The following is a 17,500-nucleotide window of genomic DNA, read 5'->3' as shown; positions in this document are numbered from 1 at the left end:
AGTTTAGTGAGGCTTTTTACCGTTGCAGCTCCCCATGTCCGAACTGGGGATTTCTGGGTAGGGGCTTCGGGTGCGCATTACATTTTTGCCCAAGCGTCCAGTGGGGTTTCTGGTGCGCTCCGAAGTGGGGTTATTGGAGCGCATCAAAGGTGCGCAATGCTGGTGCGAACCCGGGAGCGCTCCGATGTGTGCTCCAAGGTGCGGCGTGCACGAAGTCCGAGCCCGGTTTGCCCCGGGTGCGCACCTCGCGTGCACCTTCGCCGGGGTGAGCACCTTGGTGTGCAGACCTTGGTTGGGTTGCGCGCCCTGGTGCGCACCAAGGAGCGCTCTGAAGTGTGCTCCAAGGTGCGGCGTGCACGAAGTCGGAGCCCGGTTTGCCCCGGGTGTGCACCTCGGGTGCGCACCTCGCGTGCACCTTCGCTGCGGTGGGCACCTTGGCTGGGTTGCGCGCCTTGGTGGGCACCATGCAGTGCACGAAGTCGGAGCCCGGATTGCCCCGGGCGCGCACCTCCGCCAGGGTGGGCACCTTGGTGCGCACAACTTGCCTGGGCTGCGCACCAGGAAGGGCTCAAGATGGCACCCGCGTTCCGTTTTTTTCACTATCTTTCAGAACGGAAATTTTAAAATCTCGTTTTTTTTTGCCTTTTCTGGAAATTAGTGAAGGCAGCGCATCAAAGGTGCGCAACGCTGGTGCGAACCTGGGAGCGCTCCGATGTGTGCTCCAAGGTGCGGCGTGCACGAAGTCGGACCCCGGTTTGCCCCGGGTGCGCACCTCGCGTGCACCTTGGTGCGCACACCTTGGCTGGGTTGCGCGCCCTGGTGGGCACCATGGTGCGCACCAAGGAGCGCTCCGAAGTGTGCTCCAAGGTGCGGCGTGCACGAAGTCGGAGCCCGGTTTGCCCCGGGTGCGCACCTCGCGTGCACCTTCGCCGCGGTGGGCACCATGGCGTGCACGAAGTCGGAGCCCGGTTTGCCCCGGGTGCGCACCTCGCGTGCACCTTCGCCGGGGTGGGCACCTTGGTGTGCAGACCTTGGCTGGGTTGCGCGCCCTGGTGGGCACCATGGTGCGCACCAAGGAGCGCTCCGAAGTGTGCTCCAAGGTGCGGCCTGCACGAAGTCGGAGCCCGGTTTGCCCCGGGTGTGCACCTCGGGTGGGCACCTTGGTGCGCATGCCTTGCCTGGGCTGCGCACCAGGGCGGGCTCAAGATGGCACCCGCGTTCCTTTTTTTTCACTATCTTTCAAAACGGAAATTTTAAAATCTCATTTTTTTTTGCCTTTTTCTGGAAATTAGTGAAGGCAGCGCATCAAAGGTGCGCACCTCGCTGCCCACCACGGTGCGCAACGCCGGTGGGCACCCGGGAGTGCTTCGAAGTGTGCTCCAAGGTGCTGCGTGCACGTTGTCGGAGCCCGGTTTGCCCCGGGTGCGCACCTCGCGTGCACCTTCGTCGGGGTGGGCACCTTGGCTGGGTTTGCCCCGGCTGCGCTCCGAAGCGGGGTTATTGGAGCGCCGCCTCTTTTTTTGTCGGAGCGTTTGGTGGGGTTTCTCGCATTGGCTCTTCCGAGGCCCGGTTGCCACCCTGGCGCGCACGAAGTCGGAAGTAGGGTTAATTGCCCGGGTGCGCACCTTTGCCAGGGTGGGCACCTTACCTGGGCTGCGCACCAGGGCGGGCTCAAGATGGCACGCGCGTTCCGTTTTTTTCACTATCTTTCAAAACGGAAATTTTAAAATCTCCTTTTTTTTTTGCCTTTTCTGGAAATTAGTGAAGGCAGCGCATCAAAGGTGCGCACCTCGCTGCCCACCTTGGTGTGCTCTGAGGTGCGCACCCGGGAGCGCTACGAAGTGTGCTCCAAGGTGCGGCGTGCACGTTGTCGGAGCCCGGTTTGCCCCGGGTGCGCACCTCGCCTGCACCTTGGCCGGGGTGGGCACCTTGGCTGGGTTTGCCCAGGGTGCGCTCCGAAGCGGGGTTACTGGAGCGCCCCCTCTTTTTTTGTCAGAGCGTTTGGTGGGGTTTCTCGCATTGGCTCTTCCCAGGCCCGGTTGTTGGGTGCGCTCCCACCCTGGCGCGCGCGAAGTTGGAAGTTGGGTTAATTGCCCGGGCGCGCACCTTCGCCAGGGTGGGCACCTTGGTGCGCACACCTTGGCTGGGCTGCGCACCAGGGCGGGCTCAAGATGGCACCAGCATTCCCTTTTTCTCACTATCTTTCAAAACGGAAATTTTAAAATCTCGTTTTTTTTTTGCCTTTTATGGAAATTAGTGAAGGCATCGCATCAAAGGTGCGCACCTCGCTGCCCACCTTGGTGTGCTCCGAGGTGCCCACCACGGTGCGCAACGCCGGTGCGAACCCGGGAGCGCCCCGATGTGTGCTCCAAGGTGCGGCGTGCACGAAGTCGGACCCCGGTTTGCCCCGGGTGCGCACCTCGCGTGCACCTTGGTGCGCACACCTTGGCTGGGTTGCGCGGCCTGGTGGGCACCATGGTGCGCACCAAGGAGCGCTCCGAAGTGTGCTCCAAGGTGCGGCGTGCACGAAGTCGGAGCCCGGTTTGCCCCGGGTACGCACCTCGCGTGCACCTTCGCCGGGGTGGGCACCTCGGCTGGGTTGCGCGCCCTGGTGCGCACCAAGGAGCGCTCCGAAGTGTGCTCCAAGGTGCGGCGTGCACGAAGTCGGAGCCCGGTTTGCCCCGGGTGCGCACCTTCGCCGCGGTGCGCACCATGGCGTGCACGAAGTCGGAGCCCGGTTTGCCCCGGGTGCGCACCTCGCGTGCACCTTCGGCGGGGTTGCGCGCCCTGGTGGGCACCATGGTGCGCACCAAGGAGCGCTCCGAAGTGTGCTCCAAGGTGCGGCGTGCACGAAGTCGGAGCCCGGTTTGCCCCGGGTGCGCACCTCGCGTGCACCTTCGGCGGGGTTGCGCGCCCTGGTGGGCACCATGGTGCGCACCAAGGAGCGCTCCGAAGTGTGCTCCAAGGTGCGGCGTGCACGAAGTCGGAGCCCGGTTTGCCCCGGGTGCGCACCTCGCGTGCACCTTCGCCGCGGTGGGCACCATGGCGTGCACGAAGTCGGAGCCCGGTTTGCCCCGGGTGCGCACCTCGCGTGCACCTTCGCCGGGGTGGGCACCTCGGCTGGGTTGCGCGCCCTGGTGCGCACCAAGGAGCGCTCCGAAGTGTGCTCCAAGGTGCGGCGTGCACGAAGTCGGAGCCCGGTTTGCCCCGGGTGCGCACCTCGCGTGCACCTTCGCCAGGGTGGGCACCTCGGTGCGCACACCTTCTCAATGTTTTCTTGCCTTTTCTGGAAATTGGTGAAGGCAGCGCATCAAAGGTGCGCACCTCGGTGTGCTCCGAGGTGCGAACCCGAGAGCGCTCCGAGGTGCCCACGAAGTCGAAAGTCGGGTTAATTGCATTGTTTTCCCCGGGTGCGCTCCGAGGTGCGCAACATCGGCGCGCACCAAGGAGGGCTCCGAAGTGTGCTCCAAGGTGCGCACGATGGCGTGCACCTCTGGTGCGCACGATTCGGAGCTCGGTTTGACCGGGGTGCGCACACCTTGGCTGGGTTGCGCACCTTTTGTGCGCTCCAAGGTGCGCACGAAGTCGGAGCTCGGTTTGCCCCGGGTGCGCACCTTCGCCAGGGTGCGCACCTTGATGCGCACGCCTTGGCTGGGCTGCGCACCTTGGTGGGCGCCATGGTGCGCACCTTTCGTGCGCTCCAAGGTGCGCACGAAGTCGGAGCTCGGTTTGCCCCGGGTGCGCACCTTGGTGGGCGCCATGGTGCACTCCGAGGTGCCCAAGATTGGTGCGCACCAAGGAGCGCTCCGAAGTGCGCTCCAAGGTGCGCGCGAAGTCGAAAGTTGGGTTAATTGTCCGGTTTGCCTCGGGTGCGCACCTTGCGTGCACCTTCGCCAGGGTGGGCTGGGCTGCGCACACCTTGGCACCCGCGTTTCCTTCATTTTAAATTTTTTTTTTTTACAATCTCTCAAGTGGGAAATTCTATAATCTCAACTTTTTTTGCCTTTTCAGGAAACTTTTGAATGGAGCGCATCATTGGTGCGCTCCGAAGTGTGCTCCAAAGCTCTCTCCAGCTGCGTGCACCTGCCCCGGCCGCGCACCCGGCCCCGCCCAGCTTCGCTCACCTGTCCCGGGCGTCTGGTGCGGAACCTTAGAGTAAGAAACATCACCGTGCACCTTGGCCAACGTGCGCGACTCGACCGAGCGCGCACTGGCCGAGGTGCACACCGATTTCACCTGGGTGCGCGCGCAGCACCTCGGGCGCACCGGGGTGCGCGCACAACGCCCGGGTTGCACCGTGGCCTGTGTGCTCGGGGCGCCTCGGGTGCGCGCTCGGTGTCGCCCCCCGCGCGCGCGGTAGTGCGGGCAGCGCACCCCGGCCCGGCCCGGCCCCGACGAGAACGCAAACGGGCAAAAGGTTTATTCAAATAGCATTGCGACGCCCGGCGAAAAACTAAAAAAGGGTGCAACACCGGGACTTCCCGGGAGGTCACCCATCCCAGTACTACTCCGGCCCAAGCGCGCTTAACTGCGGAGTTCTGATGGGATCCGGTGCACTAACGCTGGTATGATCGCACCCGTTATGAGCTTGTCGCAGTGTGTACTTAGCAAACCGCGACCCACGTGCGAATCCACCCCGGCCACCCACCCCCGTCGAGGTGCACACCCTCCCTCGCGAAGTGCGCCCCGTTCGCCAAGTGTGAGCCCTGCCCGGGTGCGCGCACCTTGCTAGGGCGTCGGGTGTGCACCCGGCCCGGCCTACGTGCGTGCACCTGGAGGGGGCGTCGTGTGCGTGCAGTGTCCCGTCTGCAACGCGGTGCCCACACACCACCTCGGGCGCAACGACCTGCGCTCACATGTGGGCCGAGTGCACCTTGGTGCATGTTCGGGGCGCCTCGGGTGCACGCTCGATCTTGCCCCGGTGCACCAAGGCGCTCGGTTTGCCCCGGGTGCGCACTTGGTGCAAGGTGGGCACCCAAAATAGGGATCAAGCACCAAAACACAAGTTTCGGGATGCAAAATGGGACCCAAGGACCACAAATGCGTTCCAAGACCCATGATGGGTCCACGAGAACAAAAATGTGTTCCGAGACTTAATAAACAAATATTGGGTTTTAGGAGAAGAAACATGCTCTGATGCCCAAAACGAGAATCGACCCCGAAAAGGCCACAGGCCAAAAGTGGGATGCGAGACAAAAAAAAATGGGACCCGAGGACCAAAATTGGGTTCCCAGGTCGAAGACAGGGCAACCGGACAAGAAACGACCTCTAAGGCTCGAAATGAGTCCCGACGACTAAAACTTGACAAGAAGCACCCATCAGGCACCCAACTCGACACCCATGGGATGCCGACCCACCCGGGCTTCCACCTAGCACACCTTGGCACCCACCCACCCTCGCACCCAACCTCGCACCCAACTTAGCACCTTTGAACCCACATTGGCACTCACCCTGACCCTGGCACCTTGGAACCCACATTGGCACTCACCTTGACCCTGGCACCCACCTTTGCACTCACCTTGGGACCCACCCTGGCTCCCACCTCGGCACCCACCCAGACACCCACCTTGGTTCCTTGGCACCCACCTTGGATCCTTGGCACCCACCCCGACACCCACCTTGGCACGCAACTTGGCTACTTGCCACCCACCTTGGCTCCTTGACGCCCACCCCGACAACCACCCCGTGACCTACCCTGGCTAGGGTTGGTGCACACCCACCCTGGTGCCCACCTTGGCACCCACCCTATGACCCACCTTGGCACGCACCTTAGTACCCACCCCGTTACCCACCCTAGGACCCACCCCGTGACCCACCTTGGCCAGGGTGGGTGCACCCACCCTGGTGCCCACCTTGGCACCCACCCATCCTAGCACCCAGCCTGTGACCGGGCTTGGAACCCAACCTTGCACCCGCACCCGTCTTGGCCAGTGTGGGTGCGCACCCATCCTGGCACCCACGTTGTGACACACCCTTTAACCCACGCACCCTAGCACCCACGTTGGCACCCACCTTGGAACCCAACCTAGCAACTTGGCACCCACCCCGTGACCCACCTTGGCATCCACCATAGCAGTCGCCGACTTGGCACCCACCTCGGCACCCACCTTGACACTTGTGGACCCACCTTGCCACTCACCCTAGCATCGACCCATCCTAGCACCCACCCTGGCACCTTTGCACCCTAGCACTCACCCATCCTAGCACCTAACCTGTGACCCACCTTGACACTCACCCTCGCACCCACCTTGGAACCCAACCTAGCACCCACCCACCCTGACACCAACCCTAGCACCTACCCACCCTTGCACCCACCCTGTGACCCATCTTGGCACCCACCCATCCTACCACTCAACCTATCACCCACCTTCTCACCCACCTTGGCATCCACCTTAGCACCCACCCACACTGGCACCTTGGCACCCACCTCGGGCAAGGTGGGTGCACACCCACCCTGGCACCCAATTTAGAACCCACCGAGCATGTTACCCACCTTGGCACCCACATTGCAGCCCACCCTAGTACCCACCCTATGACCCACATTGGCATCCACACCCTAGCACCCAGGCACCTCGACACCCGCCTTGACACCCACCCTAGCACTGAACCTGTGACCCACCTTGGAACTCACCCTAGAACCCACCCACCCTGTGAACCACCTTGGCATCCACCTTAGCACCCACCCACCTTGGCACCCACTCTAGCACTCACCCATCCTAACACCCAACTTGTTACCCACCTTGGCACCCGCCCTCGCGTCCACCTTGAAACCCACCCTAGCACCCACCCACGCAGGAGCCCACCTTGGCACCCAACCTAACACCCACGCATCCTGGCACCCAACTTGTGACCCACCTTGGAACCCACCCTAGTACCCACCTTTGAACCCACTATATCACCAACCCACCTTGGCACCCACCCTATGACCCTCTTTGGAATCCACCCTAGCACGCACCCACCCTGGCACCCACCATGGAGCGCACCCTAGCACCCACCCACCTCGGCACGCACCTCAACACCCACCTTGGTGTGCGCACTGCGCCAACCTCTCAAAGACCCTATGTGGTGCGCTCCAAAGTGTACACCTTTGGTGCGCTCCAAGGTGCGCACCTTTGGTGCACACCGAGGTGCACACCAAAGTGTGCACCGAGGTGAGCACCAAAGTGCACTCCAGGGTGCACACCAAGGCGTGCACCTTTGGTGCGGTCAATGCAAACGAATTCGGAAGTTGGGGTCGATGTCCTAATCGCTGCTGCAGACTACACGTATGAGAATCGGACAAATAGCTTTATATAGGGGAGGTGTTGCGTTTGATGGGTCGACTCCCCTGGTTGTGTGCACTGCACCAACTTCAAAGACCCTGTCTTGTTTAAGAAGTCAAAAGTTGGGGTGGATGTCCTAATCATTGCTGCAGTCTACGCATGTATGAGAATCAGACAAATAGCTTATATAGGGGAGGTGTTGCATTCGGTGGGTTGACTCCCCTGGTTGTGCGCACTGCGCCAACCTCAAAGACCCCGCATAGCAGAAGAAGTCGGAAGTCGGATTTTGGTGAGCACCAAGGCGTGCACCTTTGGTGCGGTCAACGCAGACGAATTCAGAAGTTGGGGTGGATGTCCTAATCGTTGTTGCAGGCTACACATGTATGAGAATCAGACAAATAGCTTATATAGGGGAGGTGTTGGGTTTGATGGGTCAACTCCCTTGGTTGTGCGCATTACGCCAACCTCAAAGACCTTGTTTTCGTTAAGAAGTCAAAAGTTGGGGTCAATGTCCTAATGGCTCCTGCAGGCTACACATGTATGAGAATCGGACAAATAGCTTATATAGGGGAGGTGTTGGGTTTGATGGGTCGACTCCCCTGGTTGTGCGCATTACGTCAACCTCAAAGACCTTGTTTTCGTTAAGAAGTCAAAAGTTGGGGTCGATGTCCTAATTGCTCCTGTAGACTACACATGTATGAGAATCAGACAAATAGCTTATATAGGGGAGGTGTTGGGTTTGATGGGTTGACTCCCCTAGTTGTTCGCATTACACCAACCTCAAAGACCTTGTTTTCGTTTAGAAGCCGAAAGTTGGGGTCGATGTCCTAATTGCTCCTGCAGGCTACGCATGTATGAGAATCAGACAAATAGCTTATATAGGGGAGGTGTTGGGTTTGATGGGTCGACTCCCCTGGTTGTGCGCATTGCGCCAACCTCAAAGACCCTGCATTGCGGATGAAGTCGAAAGTCAGAGTTTGGTGTGCTACAAGGTGTGGTCGAAGGTGCTCACCTAGGTGTGCACCTTTGGAGCACAGGAAAAGTGCCCTCCAAAAGTGCGCACCTTTGGAGTGCACAAAAGTGCCCTCCAAAAGTGCGCACCTTTGGAGCGCAGAAAAGTGCCCTCCAAAAAGTGCCCTCCAAAAGTGCGCACCTTTGGAGCGCAGAAAAGTGCCCTCCAAAAAGTGCCCTCCAAAAGTGCGCACCTTTGGAGCGCAGAAAAGTGCCCTCCAAAAAGTGCCCTCCAAAAGTGCGCACCTTTGGAGCGCAGAAAAGTGCCCTCCAAAAGTGCGCACCTTTGGAGCGCAGAAAAGTGCCCTCCAAAAAGTGCCCTCCAAAAGTGCGCACCTTTGGAGCGCAGAAAAGTGCCCTCCAAAAAGTGCCCTCCAAAAGTGCGCACCTTTGGAGCGCAGAAAAGTGCCCTCCAAAAAGTGCCCTCCAAAAGTGCGCACCTTTGGAGCGCAGAAAAGTGCCCTCCAAAAAGTGCCCTCCAAAAGTGCGCACCTTTGGAGCGCAGAAAAGTGCCCTCCAAAAAGTGCCCTCCAAAAGTGCGCACCTTTGGAGCGCAGAAAAGTGCCCTCCAAAAGTGCGCACCTTTGGAGCGCACAAAAGTGCCCTCCAAAAGTGCGCACTTTTGGTGCGCACCAAGGCGCTGGTTCGGTCGTTGCAGGCGAGTTCGGAAGTTGGGGTCGATGTCCTGAGCGGAGGTGCAAACTACACAGGTGTCGGAATCGGACAAATAGCTTATATAGGGGAGGTGTATGCTTCGATGGGTCGACTCCCCAGGTTGAGCGCACCGCGCCAACCTCAAAGACCCTACGGTATGGATGAAGTCGGAAGTTGGGTCCGATGACCAATTCGATTAGTAGGTATGCTCATGAGGTCGGAATTTGGGTCCGATGACCTGCCATGTGCAGGAAGGCGAATGTTGACACTGTGCGTTGCAAGGTGCACACCAAGGCGCTGGTGCGGTCTTTTTAGTCGAGTTCGGAAGTTGGGGTCGATGTCCTGATCGGAGGTGCAAGCTACACAGGTGTGGGAATCGGACAAATAGCTTATATAGGGGAGGTGTATGCTTCGTTGGGTCGACTCCCCGGGTTGAGCGCACCGCGCCAACCTCAAAGACCCTACGGTATGGATGAAGTCGGAAGTTGGGTCCGATGACCGATTCGATATGTAGGCATACTCGCGAGGTCGGAATTTGGGTCCGATGACCTGCCACGTGCAGGAAGGCGAATGTTGGCACTGTGCGTTGCAAGGTGCGCACCAAGGCGCTGGTTCGGTCGTTGGAGGCGAGTTCGGAAGTTGGGGTCGATGTCTTGATCGGAGGTGCAAACTACACAGGTGTGGGAATCGGACAAATAGCTTATATAGGGGAGGTGTATGCTTCGTTGGGTCGACTCCCCGGGTTGAGCGCACCGCGCCAACCTCAAAGACCCTACGGTATGGATGAAGTCGGAAGTTGGGTCCGATGACCGATTCGATATGTAGGCATACTCGCGAGGTCGGAATTTGGGTCCGATGACCTGCCATGTGCAGGAAGGCGAATGTTGGGACTGTGCGTCGCAAGGTGCGCACCAAGGCGCTGGTGCCGTCGTTGCAGTCGAGTTCGGAAGTTGGGGTCGATGTCCTGGTCAGAGGTGCAAACTACACAGGTGTGGGAATCGGACAAATAGCTTATATAGGGGAGGTGTATGCTTCGATGGGGTCGACTCCCTGGGTTGAGCGCACCGCGCCAACCTCAAAGACCCTACAGTATGGATGAAGTCGGAAGTTGGGTCCGATGACCGATTCGATACGTAGGCATATTGGCGAGGTCTGAATTTGTGTCCGATGACCTGCCATGCACAGGAAGGCGGAATTTGGGTCCGATGACCGAGTTGATGGCGTGCCATGCGCAGAAAGGCGGAATTTGGGTCCGATGACCGAGTTGATGTTGATGGCCCGCCATGCACAGGAAGGCGGAATTTGGGTCCGATGACCGATTTGAAGGCGTGCCATACGCAAAAAGGCGGAGTTTGGGTCCGATGACCGAGTTGATATTGATGGCCCGCCATGCGCAGGAAGGCGGAATTTGGGTCCGATGACCTGACATACGCATGGAGTCCGACTCGGGGGCCGATGTTCGATTCGATGACTTGCATTGTGGGTAAAGTCGGAAGTTGTGGTCTTTGACCCGATTCGATGACCAGACTTCGGCTGCTTGAGAATCGGACAAATAACTTATATAGGGGAGGTAGTGTTCTCGAGCATCCTCCCCCCGTGCCCGTTTATGTCGATTGATGCTGGTGCTCGACTGGTTGGAGCGCTCGGATGCAAAAATCTTGCACCAGGATTTATCGATTGTGATGGACACGGCAAGTCTCCTGATTGCTATGCAGGAGCTCATCGTGAATCTCTATGCGGCCTTGGTATGGACTCGACCTGCGGAATGGTTCGGCAATGGTAGTCGCTCCAACACGTCCTTGCAATGGCCACAGAGGTGATTCGACTAGAGCTCCAGTCTAGCTTTTGGGTTGCTTGGCGGACTGGTATAGCCGCGATCGAGTTCCGGCCATGAACGTTTTAGATAGCTCTTGGGCTTTCTGGGACGGAAGTCGGAAGTTTGGGCTGTTGTCCGATTTGATGACCATTCTTCGGATGTGTGAGAATCGGACAAATAACTTATATAGGGGACTGTGTTGTCTCACGCAGCCCCCTCCGTGCCCCTCTATCTCGACCGATGTTGGTGCTTGAAAGGGTTGGGATCGCTCGGATTTATAAACGTGCACCACCATTTGTCGAGTGTGAGGGACGCGGCAGGTCTCCTAAATGCTATGCGGGCGCTCTCTGAGAATCTCTATCCGGCCTCGACACAGACTAGTCTTGCTGAATGGTTTGGCACTGGTAGTCGATCCAACACGTCGTTGTTGTGGCCGCCTAGGCGATTCGATTCGAGCCCCCGTCTAGCTTTTGGGTTGCTTGGCGGATTTTGCCCTATCCGCAAGTGAGCTCGGTCCCTAAACGTTCGAGAAACCCGATTGCTATGCGCCGACTCTCTTTCTTGCGAGCCTCCATCTAGCTTTTGGGTCTCTACGGAACGGAAGTCGGAATTTGGGACCGTTGTTTGATTCGACGAGGCAGACTACGGTTGTGCGAGAATCGGACAAATAACTTATATAGGGGAGGTGTTGACTGGAGCATTCTCCCCCGTGCCCCTCTAACTCGACCAATGCTGGCGCTCGAACGGTGGTAGCGCTCGGATTTTCATTGAGCGCCAGCATTGGTCGATTTAGAGGGGCATGCGAGATTCCCGAATGCTATGCGAGGGCTCTAACGGAAATGTCTATTGGTTTCGGTATGGATGCAATTGCGAGTGGTTCGGCAAAGGTAGTCGTTCCGATGCGTCCATGTCGTGGCCAAATCGATAATTCGATTTGAGCCCTCGTATAGCATTTGGGTCTCTCGATGTGATTCCGCATTCCAGTCCCTTTGGGCACTGCTTGAGCCGCATCCCAGGGGGTTCCCTTCCCAATAATCTGCCTCGCAACCCGATTGCTATGCGGTGAGGCTCCTCGGCCGCCTCGGAACTATCTGTGTATCAGATGCATCGCGGGATAAGGGGTTGGCAACGGTAGTCGCCCCAAGCGCGTCCGATGCTTGGACCATTCCGAGGCGGCCCTGAAGCCTCTTCCGTCTAGCCGTTGGGTCCTTCTCGCCGCATCCCTCGCCTCGCACCCCGATTGCTATGCGGTGAGGCTCCTCGGCCGCCTCGGAACTATCTGTGTATCGGACGCGTCGCGGGATAAGGGGTTGTCACTGGTAGTCGCCCCAAGCGCGTCCGATGCTTGGACCATTCCGAGGCGGCCCTGAAGCCTCTTCCGTCTAGCCGTTGGGTCCTTCTCGCCGCATCCCTCGCCTCGCACCCCGATTGCTATGCGGTGAGGCTCCTCGGCCGCCTCGGAACTATCTGTGTATCGGACGCGTCGCGGGATAAGGGGTTGTCATTGGTAGTCGCCCCAAGCGCGTCCGATGCTTGGACCATTCCGAGGCGGCCCTGAAGCCTCTTCCGTCTAGCCGTTGGGTCCTTCTCGCCGCATCCCTCGCCTCGCACCCCGATTGCTATGCGGTGAGGCTCCTCGGCCGCCTCGGAACTATCTGTGTATCGGACGCGTCGCGGGATAAGGGGTTGTCACTGGTAGTCGCCCCAAGCGCGTCCGATGCTTGGACCATTCCGAGGCGGCCCTGAAGCCTCTTCCGTCTAGCCGTTGGGTCCTTCTCGCCGCATCCCTCGCCTCGCACCCCGATTGCTATGCGGTGAGGCTCCTCGGCCGCCTCGGAACTATCTGTGTATCGGACGCGTCGCGGGATAAGGGGTTGTCACTGGTAGTCGCCCCAAGCGCGTTCGATGCTTGGACCATTCCGAGGCGGCCCTGAAGCCTCTTCCGTCTAGCCGTTGGGTCCTTCTCGCCGCATCCCTCGCCTCGCACCCCGATTGCTATGCGGTGAGGCTCCTCGGCCGCCTTGGAACTATCTGTGTATCGGACGCGTCGCGGGATAAGGGGTTGTCACTGGTAGTCGCCCCAAGCGCGTCCGATGCTTAGACCATTCCGAGGCGGACCCGAAGCCTCTTCCGTCTAGCCGTTGGGTCCTTCTCGCCGCATCCTTCGCCTCGCACCCCGATTGCTATGCGGTGAGGCTCCTCGGCCGCCTCGGAACTATCTGTGTATCGGACGCGTCGCGGGATAAGGGGTTGTCACTGGTAGTCGCCCCAAGCGCGTCCGATGCTTGGACCATTCCGAGGCGGACCCGAAGCCTCTTCCGTCTAGCCGTTGGGTCCTTCTCGCCGCATCCCTCGCCTCGCACCCCGATTGCTATGCGGTGAGGCTCCTCGGCCGCCTTGGAACTATCTGTGTATCGGACGCGTCGCGGGATAAGGGGTTGTCACTGGTAGTCGCCCCAAGCGCGTCCGATGCTTGGACCATTCCGAGGCGGACCCGAAGCCTCTTCCGTCTAGCCGTTGGGTCCTTCTCGCCGCATCCCTCGCCTCGCACCCCGATTGCTATGCGGTGAGGCTCCTCGGCCGCCTTGGAACTATCTGTGTATCGGACGCGTCGCGGGATAAGGGGTTGTCACTGGTAGTCGCCCCAAGCGCGTCCGATGCTTGGACCATTCCGAGGCGGACCCGAAGCCTCTTCCGTCTAGCCGTTGGGTCCTTCTCGCCGCATCCCTCGCCTCGCACCCCGATTGCTATGCGGTGAGGCTCCTCGGCCGCCTTGGAACTATCTGTGTATCGGACGCGTCGCGGGATAAGGGGTTGTCACTGGTAGTCGCCCCAAGCGCGTCCGATGCTTGGACCATTCCGAGGCGGCCCCGAAGCCTCTTCCGTGTAGCCGTTGGGTCCTTCTCGCCGCATCCCTCGCCTCGCACCCCGATTGCTATGCGGTGAGGCTCCTCGGCCGCCTTGGAACTATCTGTGTATCGGACGCGTCGCGGGATAAGGGGTTGTCACTGGTAGTCGCCCCAAGCGCGTCCGATGCTTGGACCATTCCGAGGCGGCCCCGAAGCCTCTTCCGTGTAGCCGTTGGGTCCTTCTCGCCGCATCCCTCGCCTCGCACCCCGATTGCTATGCGGTGAGGCTCCTCGGCCGCCTTGGAACTATCTGTGTATCGGACGCGTCGCGGGATAAGGGGTTGTCACTGGTAGTCGCCCCAAGCGCGTCCGATGCTTGGACCATTCCGAGGCGGACCTGAAGCCTCTTCCCTCTAGCCGTTGGGGCTTTCTCGCCGCATCCCTCGCCTCGCACCCTGATTGCTATGCTGTGAGGCTCCTCGGCCGCCTTGGAACTATCTGTGTATCGGACGCATCGCGGGATAAGGGGTTGGCAGTGGTAGTCGCCCCAAGCGCATCCGATGCTTGGACCATTCCGAGGCGGCCCTGCAGCCTCTTCCGTCTAGCCGTTGGGGCCATCTCGCCGCATCCCCCACCTCGCACCACGATTGCTATGCGGTGAGGCTCCTTGGCCGCCTCGGAACTATCTGTGTATCGGACGCATCGCGGGATAAGGGGTTGTCACTGGTAGTCGCCCCAAGCGCGTCCGATGCTTGGACTATTCCGAGGCGGCCCTGCAGCCTCTTCCGTCTAGCCGTTGGGGCCATCTCGCTGCATCCCCCACCTCCTCGGCCGCCTCGGAACTATCTGTGTATCGGACGCATCGCGGGATAAGGGGTTGGCAGTGGTAGTCGCCCCAAGCGCGTCCGATGCTTGGACTATTCCGAGGCAGCCCTGCAGCCTCTTCCGTCTAGCCTTTGGGGCCATCTCGCCGCATCCCTCGCCTCGCACCCCGATTGCTATGCGGTGAGGCTCCTCGGCCGCCTGGGAACTATCTTCGTATCGGACGCATCGCGGGATAAGGGGTTGTCACTGGTAGTCGCCCCAAGCGCGTCCGATGCTTGGACTATTCCGAGGCGGCCCTGTGGCCTCTTCCGTCTAGCCGTTGGGGCCATCTCGCCGCATCCCCCACCTCGCACCCCGATTGCTATGCGGTGAGGCTCTTCGGCCGCCTTGGAACTATCTTCGTATCGGACGCATTGCGGGATAAGGGGTTGTCACTGGTAGTGGCCCCAAGCGCGTCCGATGCTTGGACTATTCCGAGGCGGCCCTGCAGCCTCTTCCGTCTAGCCGTTGGGGCCATCTCGCCGCATCCCCCACCTCGCACCCCGATTGCTATGCGGTGAGGCTCCTCGGCCGCCTTGGAACTATCTTCGTATCGGACGCATCGCGGGATAAGGGGTTGTCACTGGTAGTCGCCCCAAGCGCGTCCGATGCTTGGACTATTCCGACGCGGCCCTGTGGCCTCTTCCGTCTAGCCGTTGGGGCCATCTCGCCGCATCCCCCACCTCGCACCCCGATTGCTATGCGGTGAGGCTCCTCGGCCGCCTTGGAACCATCTTCGTATCGGACGCATCGCGGGATAGGGGGCTGTCACTGGTAGTCGCCCCAAGCGTGTCCGATGCTTGGACCATTCCTAGGCGGCCCTGAAGCCTCTTCCGTCTAGCCGTTGGGGCCTTCCCGCCCCATCCCTCGCCTCGCACCCCCGATTGCTATGCGGTGAGGCTCCTCGGCCGCCTTGGAACCATCTGTGTATCGGACGCATCGCGGGATAAGGGGTTGGCACTGGCAGTCGCCCCAAGCGCGTCCGATGCTTGGACCATTCCGAGGTGGCCCTGAAGCCTCTTCCGTCTAGCCGTTGGGGCCTTCCCGCCCCATCCCTCGCCTCGCACCCCGATTGATATGCGGTGAGGCTCCTCGGCCGCCTTGGAACTATCTGTGTATCGGACGCATCGCGGGATAAGGGGTTGGCACTGGTAGTCGTCCCAATCGCATCCGATGCTTGGACCATTCCGAGGCGGCCCTGCAGCCTCTTCCGTTTAGCCGTCGGGGCCTTCCCGCCGCATCCCTCGCCTCGCATCCCGATTCCTATGCGGTGAGTCTTCTCGGCCGCCGCGGAACTATACCTGTTATTGCTACTGCATCCTTCGGCTGGTAACCTCCTCTGCCGCCTTGGAACGTTCTCTTTGTCGGACGCGTCGCGGGATAAGGGGTTGGCACTGGTAGTCGCCCCAAGCGCGCCCGATGCATAGACCGCTCCGAGTCGACCTTGCTTTCAGCCTCTCACATGCATAGACCTCTCTGAGTCGACCCTGCAGCCTCTCACGTTTAGCCTTTGGAATCTCGCCTCACAACATGATTGCTATCCTTGATGCATCCCTTGCCTCGAGCCCTGATTGCTTTCTTGGCTGCATCCCTCCTCTCCTCACAGCCCGGTTGTCATCACTGCTTCATCCGTCGCTTCATGCATTCTGGCTGCTGGGCCCTTCCCACCGCACACCTCGATTGCTATCTCTTCTGCATCACACACCCCGATTGCTATCTCTGCTACATCCCTCGGCTCTCACTTCTGCATCCTTCGCCTCACACCTCGATTGCTATCAATGCTGCATCCGTAACCTCACACCCCGATTGCTATGCGGGGAGGCTCCTTGGCCGCCTTGGAAATTTCTGTGTGTCGGACGCACCGCGGGATAAGGGGTTGGCACTGGTAGTCGCCCCAAGTGCGCCCGATTCTTAGACCGCTTCGAGGTGACCTCGTAGCCTCTTTCGTCCAGGCTTCCTGCCTTCAACGCCCTTTTTACACCTCGATTGCTATGCGCGGGCTCGTTGGCGTCTATCACCTCTCTGCGAAGAGTGGCACGATGATTGTTGGGGTAAATCGTAGCAGTCCGATCTCTGGCCTTGGGCCATTGTGAGGGCTGATCGATTTCCTGTGCGCATCTCGTGTTCGCCCAGTAACAGACTCGACGACTTGTAATCGGTCTTGTTCCCGATTGTTCCTGGAGGTAGTCTTCGGAACTCTTGGATTTGACCTGTCACTCGAACTGTCCTCTTCCGAGGATGCTTGTGTGTGTGTGCTTGTGCCATTTCCTTGGCGGTATTAACGAGATATTAAAGAGCGGAGTGAGCGCCTCGCCCAGCTATGTTTGGGGCTCTCACTCCCTTACCCGGTGTGCGACCGCTTTGCACGTAGGTTGCGGAGCATCGCGACTCTTTCGATGTTTGGCGGTTGTCTTCCGGTGATGCGTTGGTCCCGAAGTGCACGTTACTAGCATTTCTGCCATTGTTCTCGATCTTTGGCACGTTCCTTCGTTGCAATTGGATATATATCTCCGTTTATACGCGCAGGCTTCTCCCGCCTATTCAGCGCTGTCCCACTCTCAGCACTCTCGTGGTCTCCTTGGCTTCTCTCTCCCGTGAGCGAGCTCTCTTCTCGAGTCTTTTCCATGTCCCATGGAGGTTGCCTTGCGAAATTCGGGCACACAAACGTGACCGGATAAGAGCGGAATTGCCTATGAGGAGAAGCTCACCTTAGGGAGCAGCAATGCCGAGTGTTTCGACAGAGGGTAGAGGGGGCGTTGTTTGGGCGGTTGCACAAAAGAGTGCTACGTTTGCACTGAAGGTTGCTTCTTCGTCTCCGACGAACTCTTCGAGGCAAAAAAGCTTGTTTACGGGGTCGAGGTGGGACTGTTCGTGCGAGTTGCGCCACCAAAAGTGCGTAGGGGGCATATACCTGGGAAATGGATGTCTCTGAGTGGCCTTACTCGGTCGCGTGCACGGTGCATTCTCTAACGGCAGGACTGTCGCGAGCATGTGCGGTTCGGATGTTTTCGGGTAAAGGGTTCCGTACGGGATGTTCTTCCCAG

General features: G+C 59.7%; 1 non-coding gene across 1 annotated transcript; it reads right to left on the bottom strand.

Annotated features, from left to right (window-relative positions):
- Nucleotides 1-4,460: 4,460 nt before the first annotated feature.
- Nucleotides 4,461-4,579, bottom strand: LOC131863659 (5S ribosomal RNA). The gene has a single exon (XR_009362557.1). It is a non-coding gene; the product is annotated as a 5S ribosomal RNA (ribosomal RNA).
- Between the last annotated feature and the right edge of the window lie 12,921 nt (nucleotides 4,580-17,500).

The sequence above is a fragment of the Cryptomeria japonica genome, unplaced genomic scaffold (assembly GCF_030272615.1).
Source record: "Cryptomeria japonica unplaced genomic scaffold, Sugi_1.0 HiC_scaffold_67, whole genome shotgun sequence".
Taxonomy (NCBI): Eukaryota; Viridiplantae; Streptophyta; class Pinopsida; order Cupressales; family Cupressaceae; genus Cryptomeria; species Cryptomeria japonica.
Note: the sequence above shows the minus strand (reverse complement) of the source record. Positions and strands in the feature narration are given on the sequence as shown.